This window comes from Acomys minous (genome assembly GCF_964271855.1).
Source record: "Acomys minous genome assembly, chromosome: 1".
NCBI lineage: Eukaryota > Metazoa > Chordata > Mammalia > Rodentia > Muridae > Acomys > Acomys minous.
Genome location: NC_140483.1, coordinates 155,368,099 through 155,387,778, shown reverse-complemented (window position 1 = coordinate 155,387,778; position 19,680 = coordinate 155,368,099). Strand labels below are relative to the sequence as shown.

Below are 19,680 nucleotides of genomic sequence, written 5' to 3'. Positions count from 1 at the left end.
TTTCATCATAGCAATAGTGACCCTGACTAAGACAAATTGGTACCAGGAGTGGGGAATTGATATGACAGACCCAATCATGTTGCATTGGGGAGGATTGTACAAGGGCTTTGGAACTTTGAGCTAGAAAAGCCATTGAGTGTGGAGAGCTCAGTGGGCTATTCTGTAGGAGCTTAAAAGATAATGCTGAGAGCAACACAGACTGTGGAGGCCTAAGTTGAAGGTACAGAGGGAAACAAATATTCTACCAGACCATTTGTGTGAGGAATCTGTGATCCTTGTCAGCTGGAGCTAAAGAATCAGCTGTGATTAACAAGATACAAAAAATGCTAAAGTAAAATCTTTGTTTGCTGGGACAATGGATATATTGGTCAGTTGGGACTGAAGAATCAGGTATGAAGAAGAACAGACCAGCATCACTGAGGTAAAGTCTTCTGGGGAGTGTTTCCTTAGGGTCTTCACACAGGAGCTGTGTTCCAGAAGTAGCCAAGGTTGTATCTGCTGTTGGCATCTGAACTTGGTAGTGTAGGAGTCACCCAGGTGGTACTGGTTTTGAAGGCATGACGAGGTCGTGGAGAGAAGCTGAGGCGTAGGGCTGTGTGGCAGGATTGGAGTCCCTGAAGAAAGCACAGAAGGAGCTAATGAAGAAAGTGCAGCACATTTGCAGTAAAAGACTTCAGCATTTTGGAGATGCCAGTATCATGGGATTGCCACCAAGAACAGCAGCAAGTATGGAATGGTGGTGACCTGAGAATGTATGTGCTACAGAGGACAGAGCAAGAAAAGTGACTCAAGCCCTTTGGAAGACCCCAAAAGATCATGAATGAATATCACATAATTTGATGTTTAGTTATTTACACTGCTGAAGTTTGGTTTTGCTTTGTTTAGATTATGACTATACTCTAGTTCTTCTTTCTTGAAATAAAAAGGTATTTAACTTGTTTTTTATTTTATTTTATTTTATTCTCACAGTTGAGAGAATGAATTTTAAAAGAGATATTAGGTTTTAAAACATATGTTGGATTTTTAAAGAGACTAAATTTTAAAGTTTTGAATTTATAAAGACTGTGGGACTTTTAAAGTTTATAAATTGTTTTTTATTGTGATATTGAAGTTAATGTGTGATCTTGGAGATGAACAAGAAAGGAAAGGTTATGGCTTAATGGTGATATGTTTGTTTGTCAAGTTGACAAGATATTAACTAGTTCTGGCTAGTTTTATATCAACTTGACATAAGCTAGAGTCATCTGAAATGAGGGAACTTCAATTGGAAAACTGCCTCTATAAGATCCAGGTATAGGCATTTTCTTAATTAGTGTTTGTGGTGGTTTGAATGAAAATGGCCTATGGGAGTGACAATATTAGGAGATGTGGCCTTGTTGGAGGAAGTATGTCACTGGGGGTTGGCTCTGAGGTTTTAGATGCTTAATCCAGGCCCTGTGTCTCTCTCTCTTCCTGCTGCCTACTGATTCAGATGTAGAACTCTAAGCTCTCAACTCCAGTATCATGTCTGCCTGCGTGCCTTCATGACAATAACGGACTAAACATCTAAACTGTAAGCCACCCCTAATGAAATGGTTTCCTTTAATTAGAGGTACTTCATCAGAGTAATAAAACCCTAAGACAGTGACTGATGGAGGAAGGCCCAATCCACTGTGGGTGGGGCCACCTTTGGACTGGTGATCCTAGGGTCTAAGAAAGCAAGCTGAACAAGCCGTGAAGAGCAAGCCAGTAAATAGCACTCCTTCATGACTTGTTTAAGTTCCTTTCCTGACATCCTTTGATGGTGAACTATGATGTGAAACCAAAAACCAAATAAATACTTTCCTCCCCAGGTTGCTTTGGTCATAGTTTTTCACCATAGAAACAGTAACCCTGCCTAAAACAGTAACCCCATCCTCCTCAAAAAATGGAGTTTAACTCTCTTGTCCTTAAATTTGTATAAACAGGAAGTCAAGTAGAATGACTTCCTAGGCTCAGACTCCTGGAGTTTTAAAGTCTTTGTAAATGAAACCCAATTGCCCCCAGCTGCCGTGTTGTGGTGAAATATGGCAGCAAGCCACACCTCATCCTTAGTTCAACGACTCACAGGTACCTGAGGCCTATGGCCTTCATACAAGAGCACTTAGAAGCACACTTTTCCCTAGCTGAACCTCCTGTGAATCCTGTAGCCTTAGCTGGGATTACTATTGCTGTGATGAAACAGCATGACCAAAGCAACTTGGAAAGGAAAGGGTTCATTCAGCGTATGCCTCCACATCACTGTTCATCATCAAAAGAAGTCGGGATGGAAACACAGAGAACAGGAACCTGGAGCCAGGAGTGGATGCAGAGACCATGGAGGGGTGCTGTTCATGGCTTGTTCAGCCTGCTTTCTTATAGAGCTCAGGGCCACCACCCCAAGGATGGCAGCACCTACAATGGGCTGGACCTTCCCCCATCAATCACTAATTTTTTAAAAAATGCCTTACACCAGGATTTTATGGAGGGATTTTCTCAATTTAGGCTTCCTCCACTTGGCTTGTGTGGAGCTGACATAAAACTAGCCAACACATCTGTAATTACACTCTGTAGGGAAGATTCCTGACCTATGAAGGCTGGGGTACAATAGATATGTGGTCTCCTCACTGTTAGATGGTAATTAATTCATGTTCCCAGCATTCAGGTTGCTCCTGCTCAGGCACCAGACATTCAGTGAGCCCCTAGATCATGCCAGTACCTAGATATGGACCTCCCTCCCAGCATTCAAACCTCCCCTACTGACCCCAGGCATCATGGAGCAGAGGCCACTCTCTCTGCCATATCCCCCATCCAACCTTATAGGCCAGGAGCTTAATGAAATGGTTGTTCTTTAAAGCCTCTACAGTAGGGAGCTGTTTGTAACACAACCGTGAAGAGTGGAAGAGAAGGTTCCATTTGAAAACTCCATACCACGTAGGATGTCCACAGTCCACGGCAGAAGGGAAACTTCAGCTGGCAGTGTCACTGCTGTGTCGTCGGATCCGTCTCCACTTGTAAACACACTCCCTGGAGGCAGTTTCCACTAGTCGTTTGTCCTCATCCAAGGATATATGGTCTGTCCCCAGTCTGTCCGTCTGCTCTGAGCTTCTGTGCAGCATGGTCTTGCTGAAGCTTTGACGTAGCATCCTTATAAGGGCCTGGCAAAACGCAAGACATTACCACTGTGTGTGTGTGTGTGTGTGTGTGTGTGTGTGTGTGTGTGATTTAGGTGGATTGAGATGGTCTTATCCTTTCAGTTTTATGTAATTAAAATCCCCATAATGCCCAAGGCTCTGACTAATGACCTGAAAGGACTGTGGAGGAGAGGAGGGGGTCAGAGGAGTCCGCAGGAGGACAGGAATAAGCCCTTGCTCAAACCACATCAACGCTGAGACAGGACGTGCACACACATGCATGTGAGAACACACGCACTCACATGCACACTTGCTCATGCACGTACACAAATGCTCACACACTCAAACGCCTTCCCCACCACAGCAGAACTAAAAGCTGTCGATCCACATGCATTACTTTAAAAGAGAGCTCACTGGAAGCCTGGCTTCAGAGTGTCCGCAGAGACATTCTCACTGGAGGTTTTCAAAAAAGCCAAAGGTTTCCTTTCCGTCCTAAACTCATATCACAATAGCTTGGAGTGGAATATTTTTTTTCCTGAGAATCAGGTAACGTCATCCCTCCCACCCTTCCTGAAATCGCACATCCAGCACTGCCCCCAGCCTAACTAGAAGAAGAAGTAACGGAGGGCAGAAAAGTGTGTTTTCAAAAGAAGAATGTGTTTTCCTCCCTAGTTTTGAGTTCTTTAGCGTTAATGGTGAAAACCAGCCTTTCCAGGATGCCAGTGTACCATTCCTACCAAATGTCCCCAGCGGTTACCGAGCCTGCAGTATAAATGAGGTCACACTTTATTTATTTAATAAATACTATCCCAGGCCTCACAATGGGCAATTCAAAGTGTGCTAAGATCAATTGGTTTTTGATAAAATGTCAAGAACACACAGGGGGCAAAGGATGGTTTCCTCTATAAATAGTTTTGGGAACACTGGGCATCCACGTGCAGAAGGAGGAAGCTAGACCTTTCTCTCAGGGGACGCACTTGCATGTAGACGTAAAGCTGTCAATTAGTCAGGAGAAAACACATTATGGTTCCATGACAGTGGCCTGAGTGGTGACATTTTGGGTATTGCTGCAAAAGTGCATATAAGACAGACAACCTGACGCATGTGACAACATCAATGACAAAGCTTCTGCGTAGCAAAGGAAACAAGACAACCTACAGAATAAAAGAAAAATACTTATGAACTAAAGTATAAAAGAGCAATACCCAAAAGAAACAAGAAACTCAAAGCACCTCAATAGCAATAAACAAAGAACCCCATTAAACAGTAGGCAAAGGGCCTGAAGAGACATTTCTCTGGAGAAAATATGTAAGTGGCTAACAGGTGTTTGACAAAGTGTTTGGGACATCACTAGTCACCAGGGAAATGCCAGCCAAAACTACAGTAAGATGCTACTCCATACCTGATACAGTGGCTATTTCCCAAAACTCAGAAAATAACAAGTTCTGACAGGGAAGTGGTTGAAGACAGAAATTCTAGAATCTGTTAATAGGAATCTAAATATATAGCCATTGTGAACTCAGTATGGCTGTTTCCCAAGTAGTTAAAAGTAGACCATGTGACCCAGCAATTCTGTTACATGGTATGTAGCCTAAGGAAGTAAGATCAAAATGTCAGGGACATCTGCATTTCCATGTTGATTGCAGCACTAATTCAGAACAGCCAAGATATGCATCTGATCTAAGTGTCTCTACTAAGAGATGAATGAATAAATAAAACATGATGTACATTGATAATGGAATATAATTAAAAATGAGCACCCTGTCCTCTATGATAAAGTGGGCAACCATGGAGAACACTGTGCTAAGGGAAATGAGCCAGACATGGAAAGACCAGTGTCATATGACGTCATCTATCATACAAAATCTGAGAGGGGTGGGGAGCTCATGGAAGGGTATAGAATTCGTATCATGGCCTGAGGATGATGGGAGCAGAGATGATGGTAAAAGGACACAGATTTCAAACAGACAGGAAGCAGAAGGTCAAGAGCTATGTTGTACAACCCAGGGAGTATCATTAACAACAATGTCCCGTGTACTTGAAAATTACTAAGAGAGTAGATTTTAAGTGTTCTCGCCAGGAAAAATAAAGCATTGAGGTAATGTATATGCTAATTAGCTCGACTTAGCATTCATTTCATAATGAATACATATTGTGTTGTATACTAAAAAAAAAATACACATTTTATTTGTCAATGTAAATTCTTTCAGATTAAAAAAAACTATTGTTCTTTGTCAGAGCTTTGTGAGGTGGGTGCTTTTATTGCCTTCCTGTTTTATAAGTGAGGGGCACAGGACCAAGAGCTTACACTGTATTGCGCAAGGACGCACAGCACATAAGTATATGTATAAGATATACAGTCTTACCTGTGCCTAATCTCACTGACGCAGATCTGTTACCTCACGGCAGAAGTGTTTGAACGTCATGTTCAAGACTCCTTCCCTTTTCCAAGTCTCGCCATTCCTAGAGCCCATGGGAAGTGTTACATATGGGGCTCAGTGCTCCCAGGATTCTGTTCGCAGAGAGCAGGCCTTTCCCTCACCTACACACTGTCTATTACCTAGCAACGCAGTGTAGCTAACATCCCCCAAACACTGTGACTTCGGATAAGAAACATGGATTTCATTCATCAGTCTGCAGATCAGTTGAAAGGTTCTGGTCTTGGCTGGCTTTGGTCATGTGTTTAAGAGTTAACTGACTCTAGGCTGATCTATGTTGGTTGGGACCTACTGGGACACTTGTTTCTGAACCACACGTCTGTCACCTTCCAGAAGGCTAGCCTGGGCATTTACAGAGGGACAGAAGCAGATGAGCTCATTGTGCACCCACTCCGCAAACTTCTGTGTAGATTCACCTTTGCTAGCATTCCATTAGCCAGAGCAAGCCGCATAGTTGGACCTGAGTGCAGATGGGAGGGTACATATGGTTCAAGGAATGGACACAGAGAGGGGTAAGTAATTGGGCCATGAATACACACAACCCATGACCTATCACCCTTCTCAACAAAAGAACAGGACAAAAATGTGTGTGTGTGTGTGTGTGTGTGTGTGTGTGTGTGTGTGTGTGTGTGTGTACTTGCAAGTTTATGTGTATGTAAATGTGTGTGTGAATGGAGATTAGATAAACTCAATTGTCATTCTTCTTTATCCCAAATACCATCTACCTTATCTACCTTGTTTTTTAAAGCAGGGTCTCTCTCACTGGGACAAGGTCTCCCACTGGCTACCTGATTCGTCTACACTGGCTGGCTGACAAGCCCTAGGGTTCTATCCGTCACCATGCCCCAGCACTAGGTTTGCATGCACATGCCACCACATCCATCTTTTTACATAGATAGTGTTGGGATTGAACTAAGATCCTCACTCGTATTTGCGCAGCAAGCACTTTAATAGACCAAGCCCTCTTGTCTGCCTCAGAAGAAAACTAAATTCCAAGTAAAAATAGTCATTTAGATTAGGCACCCCAGGGACCCACGTGTTATAGTTGAGCTCGGAAGGGCAGTGAAGAAGGGGCCACAGGAGAGACAACGTGCACAAATGGGTTCTTTAGAGAAAGAAAACAGACCCCCTGCGTTTGCAGAAAAACAAACTGAGAGTGCAGAGCTCACCCAGTGAGGCCCCCACTCTGGAGGCAAGGTGGCAGTCAGATCCAGCCGCTGTGCCACTGTGCCAGTGTCTGAGCAATAAAGTTAGTGTAGAAGCGACACCAGAGCCAGCAGCAGCCACTGACTCCGATGGTGACTTCTCAGCCTATCAATATCTTGTTTTGTTTCGCCTGTAGAAAACCCAAATATTGGATTGCCTGATTCAAAGTTGGCCCCCAGGCAACCCCAGTGCTTCCAGGAGGGCTTTCTGTTCCTGGAAAGCAGTGACTGTCATTTTCTGGGCTCACACACCCTGCACATAGGCTGATTATAATCCTCGCCCTGAGAAATGGGGGAACCCTAGGAAGCCTGCCAAAACCTTTCTCCAAATGTCCAGATCTGTGGCTGTTGCTTCTCCGGTGGGAGACACCAGGAATGGTCACCCTCCTAAGGAAGGAAGGGTTAGGACCCGTGGGTAAATATTGTCTGGTGTAAACATTTTAGTTTAAATCAAAAAAGCCCCAGTAGTTGGAAAAACTTAAGCCAAATAAAAACTAAACACATGAAAGTGAGCCAAGGAGAGCTCTGCTTTCTGTCACGGGGATGCCAAGACAGTCTCAGTGACAGCATTGCCTTCGCTGGGGGCACCGAGAGAGGGAAATAGTCTGCTCAGTGGTGACTGGAAGCAAGGGGGATCTTGGCGTCCCTCCCAGAGTGCATCGGTTGGGAGAAATCCTCAGAATCCTCTGACTCTTCTTCAAGCATTTGTCACAGACTGGCTCTTTATATTCATTACCTCAATCAACCCTGAGAAAAGCCCCGTGAGCGGCCTGGGAGATGGTTTGGTGAATGAGGACCCGAGGGTCAGTCCCTAGCACCCAGGTAAAATTCTAGGCACATGACCTTGTAGTCTCAGGCCTGAGAGGGTGGAAACAGATCCCTGGGTCGAGCTGAGAAACTAGCCTAGTCTTCTTGGCAAGTTCCAGGCCAGTAAGAGACCCTGTCTCAAAAACAAACAAACAAACAAACAAAAAAAACAAACAAGTGGATAGCACCTAAGGAAAATACCCTTGAGGTTGGCCTCTGCCTGGTACACACATGCAGACAGATAGATAGACAGACAGACAGACAGACAGACAGACAGACAGACACACACACACACACACACACACACACACACACACACACACACACACACACGCAGGAGCACGGAAAGCCCAAGGTAGAGCTCTATGCATCTCCAGTTTGCAGACCCAAGCCACACAGCCCACGGGCCTCTGAGAAAGCACCTATGCATGGGCGTCCTTCAGAGACTCCCAAGCTCAGGGCCATCCATATTCTTTGCTGATGCAGTTTTCAAGGAGATTAGCCAGCACAGGGAATTGAAAGGAGTCTGTGTCTAAAGTCTCTGAAACTGAACAGCCTGGGACTCCCAGGGCAGAGAGTGGACCTGGTTTATTTTCTTATCTCATCTTCTTCATCACCCTTCTCAAATATCCACTACAATTATTTTGTGTATTCACGGGGGAAGGATGAGGACACATGTATGAGCATGTATGTACATGTATATAGGCTCGTATGAAAGTCAAAGATTGGTATTGAATGTGTTCTTTGATTTTTTTTCCCCACCTTACTTTTTGAGGCAGTCTCCCCTTGAACCTGGAGCTCACTGATTGGCTGGCATGGCTGGTCAGCAAGCTCCATGGACAGACCCTCTTACCACCACCCCCCTCCAATGCTGGGATTACAAGTACACACTGCTGTTTGTTCTTGAGTTGCGGGGATCCAAACTCAGGTCCTTATGAGCCATCTCCCCAGCCCTCTACTCCAATTCTTACTGTGGGGCATCACCTGGAGAGGAAATACCTGAGTTTGGGGCAGGGAGCTATCTGGTTTCATACATTTTGGGGAGCAGAGATTCCTTTAATGAAGACACCATTTTCCATCTTTTTCATTGAAACATGAATATCCTTTCATTTGACTTTTCCTGTTTAACAATGATCCAATTTTGATTCACAGTGTCACCAAATCAATTGCATTAATGACTCAATTCAAAATCTATATTATATATAATATACATAAGAAAGCCTTATGGCCCCAGAAAACATAACACTTTTAAATTTCCATTTATAAACACAATATTCATTTAGCTGTGAATCAAGATGATGCTGGTGTTTCTCTTTGGCTTCCTTAATTCTCTTGGCCAAAAGTTTAACATATTCTGCAGCCGCCTCCTTGTTTTCATTAGTGTGTTGTTTCTTCAGAGCAATTTGTCTGGGTTTGTGTTGCAGGACACATGGAGTAACTAAGACTAAGACATTGAATCTTGGGTGCTGTGGTCCTGGGCTTCTTATCTTCTTTGTTTAAAGGCTTTCTGAAAGCATCTTGGTGGACATCATCTTTTTTAGAGAGATTGAAAAGCTTTAGGATTTTGCTAGCTCTTTTGGGGCCCAACCACTGAGCCACACTGGGTATGGCAGTCCAGGAATATCCTTCTCCCCTCCCCCTTTTAAAAATTATAATAACCAAGTTGAGAACACTCAGATTGGTATCCACAGTGCATCCCCAAACAGACTTGCACTTTTGTTCTCCAGTTCCCCTCGGTCTATAAGAAGAGCGTCCCTTAACAGGAGGTGTCCTCTTCCATGGGTCCAGGAACCTTGCTTCATGAGAAAACCTTGTTTGTCATTCCCAGCACTGATTTGGGCCACCCAACCCTTTACTCTTCAGCCAGTGTTTCGGCAGCTACTTCTGTGGCCGTATGCTTCTCATAAAACATCCTAAGCTTGTGTTCATCATCCACTTCAATGAGTGTCTGACCCATGGCTAAGAAAGAGATATTCAGCTTCATCTTGACACAGCCAACTGTCTAGGAGGTGCTTACTTTTCCTCAGACTGGATGTGAGATTTATCACTAAATATGAAATGATGAAGTGTGGGTCAGCCCAGTAGAAGTCCTTGGGTGTAGTGCTCCCAGGGGACCATGGCTGGGGATATATTTGACCCCAGCTATCAAGGACGAGCCACTTTTCACCTACCATATCTTCAAATTTTTGTACATTAGAGAAGCCCCCACTTCTTTGAGATATGGATCTTCTGGTAGCTGGTGAAACTGAATATGGCTTTATGCAGGGCCCCAGTCACATCCATTCTGCAGCTTAGGTAAGTGGACATGATGACCTGGCCACTGTGACTCCTGGCCGTTGTGTCCTGGGCACCCCACCTACCTGTCTGGAGCCAAGATTGAGAATAGCCCTGAGATCAGAGACATGAGTGTACACCCGAACATTGGCTCCAAGGTCCCTTAGGGCTAATCCACAAAGGAAGTAGGCTGCTACATGACCAGGGAGGATGCTTGCTGTTCACTGCAAGCCAGGTCCCAGAGAGTAGAGGAAGCTGGTTGGCTTAGTTGGTTTTGAAATCTATCTCTTTAACAAAGTTCGAGACCAGCCTGGTCTCCAAAACAAGTCCAGGACAGCCAAGGCTACACAGAGAAACCCTGTCTGGAAAAACAAAACAAACAAACAAACAAAACAAATGATACTGTATCCAAAACTGCATTGGATACTAAAATTGCATTGGGCATATTTGAAGAAATGATGTAAACATTTTATATTTAAATGTTACCAATTACAAACTACAAGACGCTGTATCCTTTATAACTCTTTAAAATATCAATCCTTTTTTTTTTTTTTTTTTTGCTTTTTTATTTCCGAGGTAGGATTTCTCTGTGTAGCCTTAACTGTCCTGGACTCACTTTGAAGACCAGGCTAGCCTCAAACTCACAGCAATCCTCCTGCCTCTGCCTCCCAAGTGTTGGGATTAAAGGCGTGCGCCACCACTGTTTGGCTACATTTTTAAAAAGTGTGTCATTATGGAGACTTTTTACAGCTCCTTTCAAGGCATATTAAAAAAAAGATGTACAAAGTCCTCTGATTTTAGCCAAGCACATTATACAGATGAAGCTCTTGAAATTCACTTGGTAGAAAGGTCAAATAACAAAGCAGTAACCCAGCCAGGCCCACTTGCAAGGTCTCAGGACTCTTCATGGGGCCCTTGCATTAGCTACTTTTCTTCTCAGTGTAACAAGGTTACCTGCCAAAAACAACTTAAGGAAGAAAGGGTTTCTTTTGGCTCAGGGCTCCAGAGGATAGTCAGCCACGCAAGGGAAATGACAATGACTGCAGCCTGGAGCCCTGGTCCATCCTGTCCACAGTCAGGGAGTAGAGTCCAGTAATGGCTAGTGTTCAGCAACCTTCTCCTTTTTTTGTTTTTTAGTCCAGGACCCCAGACCATGGGATGGTGCTGCCACAGTTAAGATGGGCCTTTCAGCTTCGTTTAGTTGCATCTAGACAGTCCCTCACAGGCAGGCCCAGAGGCTTTGTCTCCTCAAGGAGTCTAGAGTCTGCCAATTGACAATATGAAGTACAGCACTTTACTCCTAACCCAAACTAGCTCCCTGCTTCACAGTTGTAGAAGGTTCCAGCACTCAAAAGGAATCAAAGGCATGAACATTCATCTAGACCACTAGTTCTCAGATTTCCTATTGCTGCAGCCCCCTAATATGGTTCTTCATGTTGTGGTGACCCCCCAAGCATAAAATTATTTTTGTTGCTACTTCATAACTTTAATTTTGCTACTGCTATGCATCATAATGGAAATATCTGTTATACAGATAGTGTTAGGTGACCCCTGTGAAAAAGGCATTTGACCCCCAAAGGGGTCGAGACGCAAAGGATGAGAACTGCTGACCTAGAATGTTCTTGCACAGCAAGGTCAGAGGCAAGTAAGAGCAACAGAGGCTAGTAACCCTGCTTTGGCAGCACACACACACACACACACACACACACACACACACACACACACCAAGTGCTAGTGATCAGGGAAGGCAGGTTCTATTCTTGGGCCTGAGGCCACACAGGAAAGTGTCCTGTTCCAGGACACTGTGAAGCCTGTGGCCTCACCAGAAAGTCACCAACAGTGCCAGGTGATAACTAAAGGGCATGGTCACGGCCAAACCAGAGCCGAACCTGCCAAATCTCCCATTTTCTTGCTAGTACCTTCCATTGGCCAAACCAACCGAAAGGCCCAAGGCCAGGGAGCCAGCAGATGGGACTTTCATATCTCAATCCCCTTGGTCACAGAGTACAGGCCAAAGGGAGAAAGACTGTATCACGCTCTCCATTTTGGACAGGACATTTGTATGTAAACAAAAAACAGCAAAGCTGCAGCAGAACCAGGCAATCTTGCCCTTAGAATCTGAAAGCGATTGTTGCTGAGACAGGAGGGTCTTCCGGGCTCTTTAGGTAGTTTCTATTTTTCTTGTAACACTGATGCACACGTATCTACTTATTTAAACATTATCCACTCTTTGACATCTTCTCTTATTGGAAACTGAACCTTACTTCCCTAAAAAAAAAAATTGCCTGATTAAATCTTCACTCATGGAAGCTTTAATAATCTGCTATAAGCTTTAACCAAACTCCAGAACTGAAGCAAAGTCCCTGGGAAAAGCAATACAAATGGACGTTTTTAAACAGAAATTTATTATTAAAGATAATTATATGAATTATTAATAGTTATCTATTAAAGGGAGATTAATCCTGCTATAATTAGAACAAAAGAATGTATACAACTGCCATAAACCAAAAGTTTAAATTCTCTTTCTAGGCAACCTGTGATCCCTTTATGATGGCAACAGCGCCCTCTAGGGGCAGGGAGCTCCAAGTACCAAGTGATAGGGATAAGGTTAGGGTGGAGTGGGATGAAGAGGAGTGCAGTGGTTTTACTCCCAATTCTCCCCCAGAAGACATCAGTTGAGTGGTGTCCCCAAGCTATCACCTGGGAAGCAGAAGACCCAAGATCGGGTTCAAAGAGACACACTGATTCGTTGTTTAGCCTTTGGCAATGTCTTTCTCTCTGAACCCAACTCCTCTCCTCTGTGTCACCTCCAGGATCTCTTACACCTGAGGTTGTCCCTAAATCTAAAGCATTGTCCTGAGTACTAAATAAAGTAATACTTGTAAATCAACATGGAAGCTACACAGAATAGTAGGGGAAAAACACATGCTAAGGATTAGGATCTGGGCTTAAAACTATAGCCTGATGTGGTGGAGCATGCCTGTGGTCTTAGCATTAGGGAGCGTGCAAGTAGGAAAGTGCAAGATCAGTCTGCACTACCTTGCCACAGAAGTGAATGGACAAAGCAAACCATTGAATGCTGGGTAAGAGCAGCCAAAGTGCAGTGCCTTGAAAGTGCCTTAGCCTGAGCTGCTTTTGAGTACACCCTCCCAGCTCAGCTGGGGCAAAGGTTCTGCTGAGTGTGGCAGGCTGTGAAGATAGGCATCTGTACTGCTGAAGGCAGGAGGGGACTTTCAGGGGCCTCAGTAAGAGGCACACATGTGCCACGGCACACACGCAGGGCTACCTTTGGAAGTGGTTGAGCATGGAGGCGAACAACTCTATTAGTCTGAGATTCTGGTCATGGTTAGGGTGAGCATATTTCTGGCTGGGGCTGCACATACGGACAACAAAGACCAGATGATGACACAAGCCAAGACACACAATTCTGGCTGCATTCCCAGGCTGCACACATGTGTGAGCAAACCAAAAGGGCTTAGCAGGGAGGCGATGCTGGCGTAGACTTAAAAGCGCCCTAAGTTTTGAGTCTGTCCTCTTATCCATTGATAGACGTCAGCTGTGGTAGCAACCCTACTTGCTTGAAGTGTCTCCGTATAACTCTGACAATCATTGGCTACTAAAATACAGACCCAGGACTGGCCTTTGGGGAGATATCCTAAAAACAAACAGCAGGAATCGAAGTGAAAAGTGGGATGTAGGGAGTTAGCTGAAGTACCTGCTACATAACCATGAGGACCCCAAGTCAGATTGTTAGCGCTCTTGTACTATAAGCCAGACAGACGGTGGTTTGTGCCTGTGATGCCAGTATTTGGGGGATAGATACAAGAAGACCCCGTACCTCACTGACCAGCCCTTCTAGCTAAATGGAGGAGCTTAAGATTCAGTGAGAAAAAATGTCTCAAAAATGAAGGGGAAGAATGGCTGAGGAAGACAGACAACATTGACCCTGACTTAAACACATGGATACACACACACACACACACACACACACACACACACACACACACACACGAGAGAGAGAGAGACAGAGAGAGAGAGAGACAGAGACAGACAGAGAGACAGAGACAAAGACACAGAGAGACAGAGACAGAGACAGACAGACAGACACAAAGAGACAGACACAGAAAGAAACAAAGACAGACAGAAAGGTAGGGAGAAAAAAGGAGGGAGGGAGTAAACAGATCAGTACACATGACCCATTTTGGAGGACAGAAAGGAAAAATGGAAGAAAGCAGAATACTCTTATATCTTAAAACAAAAGGACTCACACCTGCATGCATCATGGTCCAGGTGTTGGAAATAAAGGCCGAAGCAAAACATCTTCAAAGTAGCAAGAGAAGTTGCTAAGGGCGGTGGACGCCTTAAATTCCAGCATGCCAGAGGCAGGAGGATCTCTGTCAGTTCCATGCCAGCCAATGATACAATAGCGAATCATTGCCTCAAAAGACAAAACAAAAAGCAACAAAACAGCAAGAGAAGACCAGGGAGGTCTTCGTCAGTAAAGCGCATACCTTGCAAGCATGATGACCCAAGTTCAATCCCCTAAAACACCCATTTTTTTTAAAAGGTCAGAAACTGTGGCATGTGAGCGTGCTTGTAATCCCAGGACTGAGCAGGTAGAGAGGGGTCACCCTTGAGTCTCGAGGGCAGCCAGCTTACTTGGTGAGTTCCTGGCCAATGAGAGACCCTGGCTTACAAAAATAAAACAAAAGATGGATGCCCTCCTGAGGAACGACAGCTAATGTTGTCATATAGCTAGCCTTTACATACATGTACACATGTGCACTCACACCCACAAGCACACAAGTATACACACACACACACATACACACACACACACACACACACACACACACACACACACACACAAAAGAAAAATGATTCTGCATATTTAGAAAGTACGTTAACTCCAATCCTGCTTTTTTCATATATGATAATGGAAACCAAAAAGGCATATTAAAAACCACTGGTTAAAAAATCACTAAACCTGCCAAAAGAGGAATTCCACAGTAATCAAAAATATCCTTCAAATGAAAGCTAAATAGAGACAGTCCCAGATTAAAATATAAGTCAGTGGGTAAAAGGGCAGCAGCAGTGACGGCTCGGGGACTTGTCTTACAAGACGTTATAAAAAGTCCTTTGGGCAGGAAGGGATTGAAACCAGATGGTAATCAGAATCTACAGGAAGAAATGAAAACTGCCATAAATGATAAATATGTGAGTTAATATCAGAGTCTCTTTTTCTCTTTCTCCCATTTCTGTTTTACTCTCTTCACTTTCGCAAAAGACATAAAATTATGTAAAAATAATATTACCCTAATATAGTTATGTTTATTTCATGTTATTATACACATGCATTTATACAAATAAGAGAGGGGGCAAATGCAGCTAAGCAAGGGCAAGGGGTTTGTATTTTCCCAGAATTCAGTGCATACTGGTTAGAAGTCCTCAGGGGCAAATTACCACATGTATTATAACCTTAATGAAGCCAATAAGAAAATAACTAAGGAATCTATAGGAGTCAAAATGCTATAAAGAAATATTTATTTCTGACAAATAAGGAAGTAAAAAGGTAGAAAAAGAAAAAGACAGATATACATAAAACTATATAAAATAGCGAATATAACCCTAACCTGCCAATCATATTAAAACTGAAGGGTCTCATTGCCTCAGTCAGGAGGACGTGACCAAAAAGTGCAAGCCATGTCCTATATGCTCCCTACAAATGACACATGTGAGATGGTTCAAAAAGAAAGGATGGAAAAGGACATGCAAAGCAGACAATGTGGGGAGGGAGAGCCATGGGAGGGGGAGAAGCCTGGAGTAAGAATGGGGTTGAGGTGTGTTTAAACCCCAGAAATCTTGTAGTGGGAGCACTCTCTACCCGCACCCCAGGCCTTCATGTCCATCAGATATTTAGTCGTATAAAGAAATATAGCGATAATGATCATTTTCTGCCATATCTCAAAAATACTTAGCAGTGAGATTTATACAGCACCACCAATGAACTGTTGTAACAAACACCCACTGGACACCCACCCAACAAAGGCAGAAATCACACTCTTTTTGCACACAATAGATCATTTTCCAAGGGAGACAGATCAGGCCATAAGACAAATCTCAATAAACTCAAACCGATTGAAACAATATAAACTATGTTCCTCAAACACAATGGAACTAAGAGTTCAAGCATGGAAAGGAACTTTGGAAATGAATAAATATTAGGAAAGTAAAAGATTCTTGCAAATGATGCCACAAGGTAGTGAGGCAGGTATATCTTCAGCGTGCTGGGCTGCAGCTAACAGGGCCCTAGGAGGAACATGTGCACTGTGTCAGAGAAAAAAATCTGAGCTGGGCGCAAAGTCCTTCAAGACTGTCCTTGGGATTGTATCAGTAACTTCAGAAACTAGACAAATGAAAGGAGGAAGAAACCAAACACACAGAAAAAGATTACAGGAAGAAAAAGGAGAATGGGATGAAATTAAAAACAAAACAGAACATCAGAATGGGGAAATATAGTCAAAAGTTGCTCTTGCTGCTGGAGAGATGGTTTAGCCGTAAGAGTGCGTGTTGCTCTTGCAGAGAACATGACCCAGGTTCCTGTCACTCACGTTAGGCAACACACAGTGGCCTGTGACTCCGGCTTCTGGGCACCGAACACTTCTAGCCTCCACAGGCATCCGTATTCACAAGCGTACACATGCACACAGACACACATACACATAACTAAAATAAAATATGCCTTTTAAAAGTTGATATTATGGAGATGGAGAGATGGCTCAGAGGTTAAGAGCACTGGCTGCTCTTTCAGAGGTCCTAAGTTCAATTCCCAGCAACCACATGGTGGCTCACAACCATTAGAATGAGATCTGGTGCCCTCTTCTGGCCTGCAGACATGCAGGCAGGCAGAACACTGTAATAATAATGATACTAAATAAACAAATCTTTTTTTTTTTTAAAGTTGATTCTGGCAGGCATGGTGGTGCATGCCTTTAATCCCAGTACTCAGGAGACAGGAGACAGAGGCAGGCTGATCTCTGTGAGTTGGAAGACAGCCAGGACTGTCTTGAAAAACAAAACAAAACAACAACAAAAAAAGGTTGATTCTTTGAAAAGACCAAATGGATGACCTTTAGCTAAGCTAACTAAGGGTATAAGAGGAAACACATGAATTACCAAAATCCAGAATGAAAAAGGTAGCTGAAGAAATGACTTATCAATATAGAGTATACTACTCTTGCAAAGAATCCTATTTCAGTTCCCAGAAGCCACCAGGCAGCTCCCAGGTCTCTGTAACTCCAGTTCCCAGGGAGCCAGTGCCCTGTTCTGGCCCCATAGGTGACTGTACTCATGTGCATATCCCACCTGCACACCCCCACCCCACTCCACCTTAGCCCCCCATGCCATCCATACACAACTTGGCCATCATTTGGAACTTTACATAAGTGAAAAGATTATACAGGAATATTTAAATTCTGTGTCAGTGCATTATATAATTTCAAGAAATCAAGTGTTAGAAAAACAGATGATCAAAATGACTTTAAAAAAAACCTGGAAACCAGAATAGACATATACAACAAATAATAATAATAATAATAATAATAATAATAATAATAATAATAATAATATCTTATATCTGATTAGCAAGTAAATTCTTCTATTAAAAAAAACCCTGAAGTCTTGAAGACTTCACTGGTGAGTTTTATCATATGTTTAAGAAAAACATATTATGACAAAATATTTTAAGAAGAAAATCCTTTCTTATGTTTTCCCCCCTTTGGGCATATGGTCTCACTATATGGGAGGCTGGCTTCAAACTTACTATGTAGTTCAGGCTAGTCTTGAACTCTGACCTCAGCTTTCTGAGTGCTTGCATTGCAGGAATGTACCACCACACCAGGCTGTGCTTTCTAATTTACTCCATACGGCCAATATTATCCTGAGACTAAGCAAGACAAAGGCATCATAAGAAAACTATAGAGCGTTGTCTCTTCTGAGTCAAGATACAAAATTCTTAACAAAAGCTACCATAGTAAACACAATGTTTTCAAATAATATGTCATGACCAACAAACTTTTATCCCAGGAATTTAAGGTTGGCTTAACATGTGAAAAATCAACATAGTAATAAAGGAAGAATTTTTAAATCTCCACAATCATCTCTATAGATTGAGAAAAGATATTAGAGAAAATCTAACAGCTAAGGTCACTGATAAGATACCAATAAGCTAAAAGGAGAGGCGTATACCAAACAGCTATGGTCGGCATCATCCTTAGAGCTTTGAAAGAGCATTTAGCTCGAATATCAGCAACAACGGAAGGAGATCTGCTCTGTGTGAGCACACAGGCTGTTCCCAGCATCAAAACAAGGCAAAGAATAAAACAAGCAAAACAAGAAAACAAAAGGAAGGCGAACTAAGCCACGAGGCAGGAGTGAAGAGGGCATGAGAGAGCCTCTTCAACCAAGTCCCCCAAGGAATCCCTCCCAGAGTGGGTAGAAGCAAAATGCATTTCGAAATGCGGTGGTAGGAGACAGACTAGATGCACAAAATCAAATGATCTGTCCATAAACAGCTCGACCAAGTGATTCCATGCACAGTAAAGTAAGCCATCCCACCTGCAATAAAATACAAAAAGAATAAAATGCTTATAAGACGTGTTGGACCTGTTCATTGGCAGCTGTAAAATGTTGCAAAGAAAAACACAAAGAAAATCCAAACAATAATAAAAGACATCGCATGTCCATGCATTGGAAAACCAAGTGTTCTGTTTGATCTGTAAATCCATCTTTTCTCTGAGGAATTTTCATAATCCCTTACCAGGTAGTTGTGAGAGCTAAATGGCTCAACCCAATAGTCATCACGGCATCTGTCTCGGAAGAAGGAGCCAATGAGGAAGAGAGAGGGTGGGGCGCCTCAGTGTCACCCCTGTAGGAGGTGTGAAGCATTTTAGTGAGTTGCCTGCACTTCTGTTTCAATTTTATCACTTTTGCTACATTTAATTATTCTCTATTAATTTCCCACTTTATAGGGTTCATGCTAATTGGTACAAACAAGTTAAAATTATTACACCAATCGGCCAACAAATTTATGTCTGACACAAAGGAGTTATTCCATACCTTCTGGTTGATGTTGGTGGAAATGAAAGTTTCATGACACTGAAATCTTTTAAAAGCATGGTGACTACATCGTGTGTGTGTGTGTGTGTGTGTGTGTGTGTGTGTGTGTGTGTGTGTGTTTGTAGTTCAGAGGACAACTTGCAGGAATCATGTCTTTGCCTTTGCTTCTACCACGTAGATTATAAGGAGATTGAACTCACGTGGCCAGACTTGGCAGCAAGTGCCTTTACCTGCTGAGCCATCTCAAAAGGCCCAATAACACTGAAATCTTTAGAAAGCTTGCTTACTTTTCTATGGCTTCAATGGAGGGCCTATGGTGTCCCAATGTCTGCAAGTACAATGGCCGGCAAACATGACAAAGTGTTTCACCCTGAGTTCATATTCTAGAGAGGCAGGCAAGTGAGAAACAGATGCAGAGAGCTTCAGACAACCTGCCGTGCTGTGTGTTAAGTCCTGTGAAGAAACCCCAATCAGGATGGAGATTCAGAGATAGGAAGTACTGTTTGAGCCAGGGATGATGCAAGTCTTCTGTGAGGAGGTGATGATGCATCAGAGACCAGAGAGAAGGGAGGAGACTAATGTCAAACGTTCTCTCAGATGTGGGGCCCAGGTTTAAAGCATGGAGTAGGAGGTAGAGGTAGGGGTGAGACAGTGGCAGGGGCAAGGAGGAGACAAGGAAGGATGATGGGAAGCAAATGTGGGTGTAGG

General features: G+C 43.3%; 1 pseudogene across 1 annotated transcript; it reads right to left on the bottom strand.

Annotated features, from left to right (window-relative positions):
- Positions 1-455: 455 nt before the first annotated feature.
- On the bottom strand, positions 456-9,565 carry LOC311597055 (small ribosomal subunit protein eS6-like; annotated as a pseudogene). Its single transcript has 2 exons — positions 8,850-9,565; positions 456-614 (listed from the first exon to the last, which is right to left on the bottom strand). The product of its transcript is annotated as a small ribosomal subunit protein eS6-like (transcript).
- Positions 9,566-19,680: the final 10,115 nt, after the last annotated feature.